The 12,271-nt window shown below is 33.4% G+C and overlaps 2 long non-coding RNA genes across 2 annotated transcripts; both read right to left on the bottom strand.

Moving 5' to 3' along the window:
* Window positions 1-604: 604 nt before the first annotated feature.
* LOC146921721 (uncharacterized) lies at window positions 605-1,370 on the bottom strand. The gene is made up of 3 exons (XR_015010794.1): window positions 1,233-1,370; window positions 1,059-1,154; window positions 605-856 (listed from the first exon to the last, which is right to left on the bottom strand). It is a non-coding gene; the product is annotated as an uncharacterized LOC146921721 (long non-coding RNA).
* A 5,447-nt stretch (window positions 1,371-6,817) lies between these two features.
* Window positions 6,818-7,537, bottom strand: LOC146921720 (uncharacterized). The gene is made up of 3 exons (XR_015010793.1): window positions 7,400-7,537; window positions 7,226-7,321; window positions 6,818-7,023 (listed from the first exon to the last, which is right to left on the bottom strand). It is a non-coding gene; the product is annotated as an uncharacterized LOC146921720 (long non-coding RNA).
* Window positions 7,538-12,271: the final 4,734 nt, after the last annotated feature.

The raw sequence follows: 12,271 nt of genomic DNA, 5'->3' as shown, positions 1-12,271 counted from the left end.
ATAAAATCAAAATAATGTTCAAGGCGATTTTCATTTTTAAATTAGCAAAGTTGTGCTAAAACTTCCGATTACAATATTAATAACATATTCACATGTGTCCTTATGAATCAATTATTGAAGTCCCTAAATTAAAAAAAATGTGTAATCAAAACTAGAAACTATTTTATATCTTTCAGTTAGGTCCTTACGTTAAACTTTCGTTATTCAATAGTTAATCAATGTTAACAGAATGTCGACCTGTCAACCAATTTTACTCATCACCCTCCACTGAATATCCAGGTTATCATATTTTAATGTATTATTTACAAAATAAATCATATTTCCATTTCCAAATAAATGAAATCAAATATTGTTCTACCAATTCTCTAATCCTTGATTATTATACCCCATATTCTTGAATTATGTTGGCAAATTATGTAACTACGGGAAAACAAAGTAAGATTGATTCCCAAAACCACCCCACAACTCACAAATGTTTCATCAAGACACAATGAAATCCAACAATTTTTATCATTTGCACCAACAAACAATTTGCAGCCAAAATAATATAACGAATATCCAATTTACACAATTTATTACAAAACCATAAAATATGGAAGTTCAGAGTACATATCACCAAACATTTTAAAATAAATTGTATTGAAGTTCCAGTAGCAAACATGCGCTACGATTCCATATCGATACTGGAAATTAGGACGATAAAATGAAATTAAAAGTAATTCTCATAGGAGCAAACAATATCACAACTTCATGTTGACAATAGTTAGCTCCAAGTGAAAGATCTCCTCCTCTTCCTCATTCAAATGCCTTACTCTTGCTTAATGTTTGAACCGTTTGATCCACCACTTGATGATCTCTACAAGAAGCTAGTTCAACATTAGGAGCATAATCAAATTGCAAGAGATAGTTTATATGATTCCATAATACAAATGTTAAGAATAACACATGTAACTGCAACTTTAACTTCAAGTGATTTTGATGGGAGGTATAAACACAATACAATAAAAAATATCATAGTTGAAAGCCAAAATAAATTTTTAGATAAATAAGTTCGATACCTTAAAATGAATATTTGTTATTGCAGATTTCAGTATATTGGCTCCAACAATCAACCTCAACTTCCGCACAAATTCATCACGTGAAATCTTATTTGACTGCACAAGCACACCTTGATACATTAGATATAATTAATCATTTAAAATATAGGCATCAATTGGAGCTAAATTACGTACCATCAACTCTGCATAATGTCCATTGATTTGATTCATACTATCGGAAGGAACCATGTTTCTGATGGTAGCTAAAAGCGTGCGAAATGATGTCCAACGAGATCTCGATGTTCTTTGTGTATTAGAAGGAATACAAGCATCTTTTCCCTGATGAATCCCACAAACCAAAATTGTTTGGATAAACATAATAAAGAAAAATGTTATAGGACTAAACTTAGAGGAAGAATCTCAGAAGATGAAATCCCCAAAATATTGCATGTGAGTGTGTTAAAATCAGAAGGGAAAAAATTTAAATATGAGGGTGGAAATGTGTACATTGGAGAAGGCATTCTTATATTAAAAAAATAGTTAAAAATTGGTATTACAATTGCATTTTACATGGAAAACTTGGAATACAGAATATGTAAAACTCATGAAAAAACTTACAGTGTCCATTGCAGAATGTCCATAACCATTTTTCTTCCTCTCACTTGAAGAAACATTAGACTCTCCATTATTCTCCCCTAACTTAGATTCACTTGCCCCATTTATTTTCATTGATAAATGTAATTTTATCTCATATGGATCTTTCACATTAGGACTTTCTCCACCCTCATGCTCTCCTATATTATTGGGTTTGTCAGCATAACCAGCAAAAATTTCAGGAAAAAAGCAGCTCCCCGCCTCATCGATCCAAGCAATGGGTTGTTGCAAACCCATTTTCATATCCAACTAATACATATGCAGAAAATTTAGCACAACATCTTGTCCATCTAAATTTATCTCCACAGTGATGACATGCTGTCATTACGTAATTTTTAGGACTTATTGTGACATTTTGTTAGAGTTCTCATGCAATTTTCACTATTCCGGGGTACAAAAAGATGAAAAACTGAAGTTCAGCCAGACCAAATCGCGCCACGCCAAAATGGAGCCTTGCCGCGATTTTGGAACAAAAAATACACACTTCCTGTAAAGAGGAAATCGCGGCACGCCTATATACATGGTGCGGCGCGATTTTGCTAGGTCAGGCCCATAAATCTCTATAAATACTGCACTCAGCCAGAAGAAAAAGGAGTTACGATTTTGGAGAGCAAAGTGCGATTTTGAGACATCAGAGACGGATAGAAGGGCGATTTCTTCAACCTTTTACCAATTCATGTATGTTTTAATTATTTCATTGATTATGCTATTTGTAAACTCGATTATGAGTAGCTAAATCTCTTAGAGATTAGATCCGAGATGAATTTTTGTAACCCTAATTGACACATGTTGCTGTGAAACTCTATTTTGTTTATGAATTCAATTCTAGTTTATTCAATTCAATTGTTCTTAATGCTTTTTATATATTGATCACATATAACTTGATTTCGTGAGAATGAATGACCACTGACCATGGCTTTCAACTTAGACCTAATTGAATTGTTCTAATAAACAGGGTTAGTCTAGGAATAGATAATCGTTTGTTAGTGATATTAGGTTAACGTTCGGTAAAACCTTCAAGAATTATTAGACCACCTAAGGAATTAGGGGTTGTAGTTTAAGAAGAGGGTCCTAACTCAAGGGATTGATTAGGGCTAATTTGTTAATCATCGTAAACTAGAAGAGGATTCATAACAAATAGGTGCAGTAGACCAATTAGGGGAACTTAGAGGATTCGACGGATCTGATCTCATCTTTCTCTCATATTTTCTTAATCAAATCTTCTCTTTTATTTGATTTCATAAAATCAAACCAAATCTTCTGCCTAGTGGCAAACTAAAAATAAACTTTACACATCCTAATTATATAACGAAATTGAATTATTGAAGTTAAAAACAGTCCTCGTGGGATCGATATTTTTACTACTTCGATAGTATTTGGTGCACTTGCCAGAGATCTATCAAGTTTTTGGCGCCGTTGCCGGGGACTGTTGATTTATTTCAACAAGGCAATTACGTTATAATTTAGGATTTCTGTCATTTATATTTTTGTATATATATTTATAAAAAAAAAAATATTATGCTCTTTGTTTTCTTCTCATTGTACTGTGCTACTGAAAAGTTTATCCAAGTTTTGCAGCTATGATAGACAGGTTACTCCTCTATGACACAAAAGAGATTGCTAAGTTGCAGTATGAGAAATATATGCTATCTTTTAAGATCAAAATTTTGGACAACAAAATCTCGAGTTGTGGTCATTATGAGGCGAATCAACCAGGTAGTGATGGTGAAGGAAAGAAAGAGGTGATCAACATCGATTACAATACTCAACTTCAGAATATTTTAGATGATTTCTTGGTGTCAAATCAAGTTTTATTTGAAAAGTTTGATGTTCAGTGTGGTGATCTTGTTGAGAAAGCACATGAGTCTCAGAGGAAGCTGGTTCAGATGGAGATTGAGTGTCACAAGGTTGTGGTGGAAGAAAATCCAAAAGTGAGGAGTGCTGACATTTTCCTGAAGTCTGAACAAACAGGGGCTAAGGAAATCACTCGTGTGCAAATGGATGCATGTCTTTCTCTAAGGTGGGAGAGCTTAAATTCCAAAGGTTTAACTGTGAGCACATGGGAGCATCTACTTCTTTATGCCAAGTTCATGGATTTCCTGCCTAACAAGAGGAAGAAGAAGGGTGATGTGTTCTTTCTGACATATTTGCCACCCTAACAGTGGTTGAAGCGTCAAGCTCAATGACGTAAAAGAAAGCGCTTGGTGGGAGGCAACCCACTAGATTTAATTTCAGGTAGTATTTATTTTTATTGTTTTCAATATAAAAAAAAATATTTTCAACAACGAAACACAAAACAGGCAGGAATTTTTCTTTCAAAGTTTTAGTGTGCAAGCCCTGCCAAGAAGATTGTGATACAATACTGATGTTGTGTCACAATCTCCTCTTAAAAAACTCTTGTTTCTTAAAAGTGGAAGTCCAGGAAAAAATTACAAACTTTAAAATTTTTTATTATGTCTTCAAAGTCGCGTTACGATTGTTAAATCATAATACGATTTTGAAGTAAAACTGCCTGGACTTGACCGCTTAAATTGTATTACGATTTGGGGATCGTGGTACGATTTCAGAAAAATTTTGCACCCCTTTCTGCCTCAGCCAAATTGCGTCACGGTGGTGACAATCGTGATATGATCCTTGTGATAATTTGAAAAAGGTAACCGCTACAAACTGCCATCGCCCCACGATTTCCCAATCGTAACGCGATTTTGCCAGAGCCTATTAAAGAACCAGCAGTTTTAGCATAAACCTCTTTCCATTTTCCTAGTTACTCTGCCCAATTTTCTCCAGGAACCCTAACCCACGAAAATCAACCCTTTTTCATCAATTTTTCGTCTCCTTAGCATACCCCAACACCAATTCATCCAGCATTCTTCATCTTCATCCATTTCAATTAACCAAAACAACCTACCCTTTTTCACACACTCTCAAACTTTCACACAAATGGCACCCAAACCACAAAATGTTTCAAAACCACAAACTAGACAACAAACCAAGCCTAAGACAACTACCACTCAACCTTCATCTAGCCAAAACAAACGCAAAAGAAACGCTATCCCACCATCAAATGTTAACCGGTTTATTTCTGATGACGCAAGAGAATGGTTCGATTATTGCAAGAGTTTGAGGGTGATTTGCATACTCCTACTGTTCAGTCTATCACCGACAAGACCATGGATGTCTTTATGAAGAAGTATGAGGAGTTTATGAGGAAGAAAGGTGGTGCACCTGAAGCACCCCCACAGCAGCAGCCACCTCAAATGGAGAGAGGAGAAGGTAGTCAACATGGTTCTTATCCGCCGGTTCATCCTATGGTTCTGGAATACATGTTTACTTCTGCTAATTGGATGAATGAGACCTCTGATCTTATGTGGGTAAACCGTCCTAGGTTTTCCACTGAATTTGCTGCAGAGGCACAGATGCATAGGAGGCCGATCACTGGCTCTTTCGAGAGATTTGACAAATCCCGCCAGCCTTCTTTGATGGGTTACCTGAGACTAGTGGTGATGAGGATGTGGACATGGGACTGGACCACTGAGGGTTCAACTTTGCTTGTTTTAGTGTTTTCGTTGTACTTTTCTTTTAAGTACTTTGTTTCTGTTTCGTACTGTTTTTATATTCTTGTATTGTCAAAGTCCGTTGAACTACTTATTTTCCTATTGTAATTGCTCCTGCACTTGTTTATTATTAATGAATTTGTTTTGTTTCATGTGACCTATTCCAGTTTAGTAACAGTTGTTTGATGAAACAGTATTCCAAAAAGTTCTAAAGGAGGGGTGACTTGATTCAAAGGCGAAGTGTACGGCGTTGCTAGGTAGTCACATACTCCCAGAAATCTCAGCCATAAGGTTCATTGCCAAATTTGTTTTTCAATTTACTTATATTTAGATTAGTTTTCCATGCAACTACATTTCTAGAACTTGCATTGTTTCTCTATTATTGATTGGTCTTTGTCAATTACACACTGAGGCAAAAGTGCTTGGTCCTGTTAGCCTTTTTGAAGCCTACCCTGTTTTAATTTGTTGAATTTATCCTTTCTTAACCAATTGTGAGCCAGTAGGATTAGAACTTTTTGTTCGGTGAAAAACTACATTACAAGCCTAGAGACTTTTAGGACTTGTCCCTTAATGTATTTTCTGAGTTAAGGCATTGTAGAATGTTGCTAAAGATTAAGTTTGGGGTTGCTATTGGAATTTGCAACCAACTAAGTTTGGGGTGGGGGTACTAGAGAATAAGAGAACAAAAATGAAAGAAATATGAAATTGTCATGCAAAATACACACAAAAATGGTGTATCAAAAAAAAAAAGAAATTGAATGATGAAAAAGGGACAAAACATTGAAAATCCGAGTAACTTCAAACTCGATTGTCCCTAAATGTTAAAAATGTTCTCTAGTACCTTTGCATTGATTGTATTTCCACACGGTGAATGATTGAAGGATTGAATTTTGTGCTTTAACTTCCGTAGGAATGCCTAACTCAAATTTTGTGTAGCCTACTTATCCAAATATATCCCACCTTTCACCTAAGCCCCGTTATAACCCTAAAGACCTCAAAAGTGTGTAATGATATTGACTTTGATTGATGTTTAGAAACTTTTCAAACGTATGGTAATATGTAGACCTGCATGTCGACTGGTAGAACCCTATTTCATATTGATGCGTGGAGTTGTGAACTGGTGGATGCGAACAAGTCAAACTAGCTCATCTTTAGCTAGAAGGAGAATGAACTTTTGGGTACTATCGTTTTGTCAGGTAACTGTTATTTTACTGTCGTTTGTCACTGTTGCAAGCAAATTCCTTGAGGACAAGGAATGGTTTAAGTTTGGGGTTGTGATGACATGCTGTCATTACGTAATTTTTAGGACTTATTGTGACATTTTGTTAGAGTTCTCATGCAATTTTCACTATTCCGGGGTACAAAAAGATGAAAAACTGAAGTTCAGCCAGACCAAATCGCGCCACGCCAAAATGGAGCCTTGCCGCGATTTTGGAACAAAAAATACACACTTCCTGTAAAACATGCGCTACGATTAAATGACAGAAATCCTAAATTATAACGTAATTGCCTTGATGGAAGTTCAGAGTACATATCACCAAACATTTTAAAATAAATTGTATTGAAGTTCCAGTAGCAAACATGCGCTACGATTCCATATCGATACTGGAAATTAGGACGATAAAATGAAATTAAAAGTAATTCTCATAGGAGCAAACAATATCACAACTTCATGTTGACAATAGTTAGCTCCAAGTGAAAGATCTCCTCCTCTTCCTCATTCAAATGCCTTACTCTTGCTTAATGTTTGAACCGTTTGATCCACCACTTGATGATCTCTACAAGAAGCTAGTTCAACATTAGGAGCATAATCAAATTGCAAGAGATAGTTTATATGATTCCATAATACAAATGTTAAGAATAACACATGTAACTGCAACTTTAACTTCAAGTGATTTTGATGGGAGGTATAAACACAATACAATAAAAAATATCATAGTTGAAAGCCAAAATAAATTTTTAGATAAATAAGTTCGATACCTTAAAATGAATATTTGTTATTGCAGATTTCAGTATATTGGCTCCAACAATCAACCTCAACTTCCGCACAAATTCATCACGTGAAATCTTATTTGACTGCACAAGCACACCTTGATACATTAGATATAATTAATCATTTAAAATATAGGCATCAATTGGAGCTAAATTACGTACCATCAACTCTGCATAATGTCCATTGATTTGATTCATACTATCGGAAGGAACCATGTTTCTGATGGTAGCTAAAAGCGTGCGAAATGATGTCCAACGAGATCTCGATGTTCTTTGTGTATTAGAAGGAATACAAGCATCTTTTCCCTGATGAATCCCACAAACCAAAATTGTTTGGATAAACATAATAAAGAAAAATGTTATAGGACTAAACTTAGAGGAAGAATCTCAGAAGATGAAATCCCCAAAATATTGCATGTGAGTGTGTTAAAATCAGAAGGGAAAAAATTTAAATATGAGGGTGGAAATGTGTACATTGGAGAAGGCATTCTTATATTAAAAAAATAGTTAAAAATTGGTATTACAATTGCATTTTACATGGAAAACTTGGAATACAGAATATGTAAAACTCATGAAAAAACTTACAGTGTCCATTGCAGAATGTCCATAACCATTTTTCTTCCTCTCACTTGAAGAAACATTAGACTCTCCATTATTCTCCCCTAACTTAGATTCACTTGCCCCATTTATTTTCATTGATAAATGTAATTTTATCTCATATGGATCTTTCACATTAGGACTTTCTCCACCCTCATGCTCTCCTATATTATTGGGTTTGTCAGCATAACCAGCAAAAATTTCAGGAAAAAAGCAGCTCCCCGCCTCATCGATCCAAGCAATGGGTTGTTGCAAACCCATTTTCATATCCAACTAATACATATGCAGAAAATTTAGCACAACATCTTGTCCATCTAAATTTATCTCCACAGTGATGACATGCTGTCATTACGTAATTTTTAGGACTTATTGTGACATTTTGTTAGAGTTCTCATGCAATTTTCACTATTCCGGGGTACAAAAAGATGAAAAACTGAAGTTCAGCCAGACCAAATCGCGCCACGCCAAAATGGAGCCTTGCCGCGATTTTGGAACAAAAAATACACACTTCCTGTAAAGAGGAAATCGCGGCACGCCTATATACATGGCGCGGCGCGATTTTGCTAGGTCAGGCCCATAAATCTCTATAAATACTGCACTCAGCCAGAAGAAAAAGGAGTTACGATTTTGGAGAGCAAAGTGCGATTTTGAGACATCAGAGACGGATAGAAGGGCGATTTCTTCAACCTTTTACCAATTCATGTATGTTTTAATTATTTCATTGATTATGCTATTTGTAAACTCGATTATGAGTAGCTAAATCTCTTAGAGATTAGATCCGAGATGAATTTTTGTAACCCTAATTGACACATGTTGCTGTGAAACTCTATTTTGTTTATGAATTCAATTCTAGTTTATTCAATTCAATTGTTCTTAATGCTTTTTATATATTGATCACATATAACTTGATTTCGTGAGAATGAATGACCACTGACCATGGCTTTCAACTTAGACCTAATTGAATTGTTCTAATAAACAGGGTTAGTCTAGGAATAGATAATCGTTTGTTAGTGATATTAGGTTAACGTTCGGTAAAACCTTCAAGAATTATTAGACCACCTAAGGAATTAGGGGTTGTAGTTTAAGAAGAGGGTCCTAACTCAAGGGATTGATTAGGGCTAATTTGTTAATCATCGTAAACTAGAAGAGGATTCATAACAAATAGGTGCAGTAGACCAATTAGGGGAACTTAGAGGATTCGACGGATCTGATCTCATCTTTCTCTCATATTTTCTTAATCAAATCTTCTCTTTTATTTGATTTCATAAAATCAAACCAAATCTTCTGCCTAGTGGAAAACTAAAAATAAACTTTACACATCCTAATTATATAACGAAATTGAATTATTGAAGTTAAAAACAGTCCTCGTGGGATCGATATTTTTACTACTTCGATAGTATTTGGTGCACTTGCCAGAGATCTATCACACAGCTTCCTTCTTGATTTCGAAATCTTTCTTAACAAAGTTAACAACATCTTTTGGATAGTCAAACCATTCATTGTTCCTATAGAACATCAAACGTTTGGGAATACCACTTTTCATATAGTTCAAATAGTATCTGGCAAAGGACCTGGAAATACTAGGACCGGATTCATTTGATTTGTGTTCATTTCCAATTAATGTCATTTGTTTGACAACCATGCTAGCTGGTACCGAAACTCTAGTCATATGTTCAACACAACGGGCATCCCACTTTTGCTTCGTATTGAGTGCAACTTCATCCAATGTCTTTGCAGATTTTGCGTCCATTTCTATATATTAGTTGACTATCTATACACGTGTCAAATATAAAACCTCAGGTTCATGACTTAAAATATAAAACCTCAGTCTCTATATGTTTAAAACATTTTAGAATATTGAACTAGTATAAAGGATCATATGGTTATCATAATAATATAAAGTTGACATAATAATAAAGATAAAAAGTTAGCCAATAAGAGCATTCCCTGCAGGGCAAAAAAAGTAATTTGAAACAATTGCACATGTAAATAATGCAACACTACAAACAAAACATAATGCAATATAACATTAAGACAAAGTTTGAAGGTTTCTTTAGCATTATATTGTTGCATGTACTATAAATTTTCCAATTTGCCGAATGTGGACATTTATGCCCTACAATTCTACGTAAGAAGTCCAAGTAAATTCATAATCATAAAGATATTGATGTGACCTTTGATGGCACCAACTTTCCAACAAAACAAATATTTCTCTACAACTCTTCATATGATCCCCAAAAAGCCTTTAAAATAAACACCTAATGACTGCTATGATTTTCACAAACTGTCAAAGCTTAACTCGTTTTCTATATACTCATAAGAAAAAGTTTCAAACTTGCCCATAAATGATTATAATCTAAAGAAAACTTTGAAAAAAGTAAGTGTGGATTCTCAAAAAATCCATCATCAGTGAAAATTTCACCATCCGACATCCAAGAAATGATTAGGCATAACATAGCAACCAAACTAACATTTATTAAATGTTGAAAGTAAAGAATAAAAGCAGAAAACCCTTAACTAAAACATGAAGAAATTTAAATAATAATAATAATAATAAATAAACACAATTAAGAAATGACTCTAAATCAACAATAGTGACACAAAAATAATTATGCCTCCCTAACACTGCAGAAACTATACATGCTCTTCCCAGAGACAACTCTGTTTCGAGTAAAGGAATTTAACAATGTAAAAAGAAGATAACTTTTTTCAAAAAAAAAAACAAAGCACTTGGCTTAATCAAAACGAACAACGAGGGACCTTTAAAAAAACAGGGAAGGAAATAGGGGTGACACTAATGGTTATTTTACAACTTTCTCAGGTGGGATGATTTCAACCATATCCTTTGTGGTTACAAAGTCAAGCTTTGAGCTAACACCTCTTGGACAACAATGTCTAGTATTCACTAATCCCAATTAAATAAATTGCATAACCAAACCATAACATTTTCCCCAAAATTAAAACTTTTAAAATAAGTGAATTCCAAACAAAAATTGATGAAAAAAAACTTTATACAAATACCAAAAATAAAAACTAATTTGACCAGTTAATCTAACCCATCAATTACAAACTCAATGAAACACAAAAACAAGAAAAAATAAACGGAATTACAATAATTCAAATTCAAAATAAAACAACAAAATAAATAAATAAATAAAAAAAAAACTAAGAAACAAAGAAAAGGGTATGAAATTATACCTAAGTGCAACAACACAGACACAACAAAAGAATCACCAAAAAATTCACAAGTAGTTTGCTCAAACTTTGAAACTGTGCATCTATTTGGGGGAGCAAGGAGTCCTATTTATAATAAGTTCTAACAAAAAAAAATGTAAAGCTAAACTAACTCATTAAATGAATTGGGTATGTCACGCAACCACTAGAAAAGGTAAACATTAACAATATAGGTGTTTATTGAAAACCCAATTTTGCCAACTAAGCATTAGCTAAGCATTCATTGTATTTGCTTTCTTCTTCAAAAATTTACAAATCTAATGTGTCCTAATAGAATTAATCTTTCTCCTATAATTAATTTAATTCTTAAAATGTTTATTGAATCATAAAAAATTTACTTTTATTGTGAAATCCATATATGAATGTTTGTTAAATTTCAGATTTTATTTCTTTAAAGGAGACATATTTGTTATGATAGTAAACTTTTAAATAATATTGAAATTTGAAGGTGACACTAACAATTAATGTGTGGACGATCTTATTATAATACTTTTTTTGTTGTGCTTACTTGCGCATGATTTTTTGCATGATAGTATCAACTATTTTTTACTAAAATACATTGGAATATAATGGCACCTCCAATATTATTTATAAATTAGCTTTTTTTTGTCAATTATTTTTAAAACTTACTACCATGACAATTGATATTATTTTAAGGTATAAAATATAATGGCACCTCCAATATTATTTATAAATTAGCTTTTTTTTGTCAATTATTTTTAAAACTTACTACCATGACAATTGATATTATTTTAAGGTATAAAATTTGAATATCTTAACAAGCAACCATGCATGGATTTCACATTAGAAGAAAATAATCTATGAATTTTGAAAAATTTAAAAAATCAAATTAAAAATAGAAAAAAGAGTATTCTAGAAGGAAAAAAGAGACATGAAAATTGTGGAAGAAGAAAAATGATACAATACCAACAATCATATTGTTAGATTTTACAAATATTTTATTTTCATTATAACTATTTATAAAATCCCACATATGATTGATTTTGATTTATTGATAGTGTAACATTTTTTCATTAACAATATAAATTATATTCTTAAAATAACCGATTGTTGATCGCATTAAGGTGATGCTTGCTTCATGGAAAGGTGTCCTTTTGTCTATCATGGGATGTGTTCAATTGGTGAAATCCATGGTGGTATGTTGGTTTATTCTTTTCATATTTACCGTTGGCCTGCCCGTCT

This window comes from Medicago sativa, chromosome 5 (assembly GCF_051527215.1).
Source record: "Medicago sativa cultivar Bolivia chromosome 5, Bolivia_mono, whole genome shotgun sequence".
Taxonomy (NCBI): Eukaryota; Viridiplantae; Streptophyta; class Magnoliopsida; order Fabales; family Fabaceae; genus Medicago; species Medicago sativa.
The sequence above is the reverse complement of the archived record's forward strand: the minus strand, read 5'-3'. Positions and strand labels throughout refer to the sequence as shown.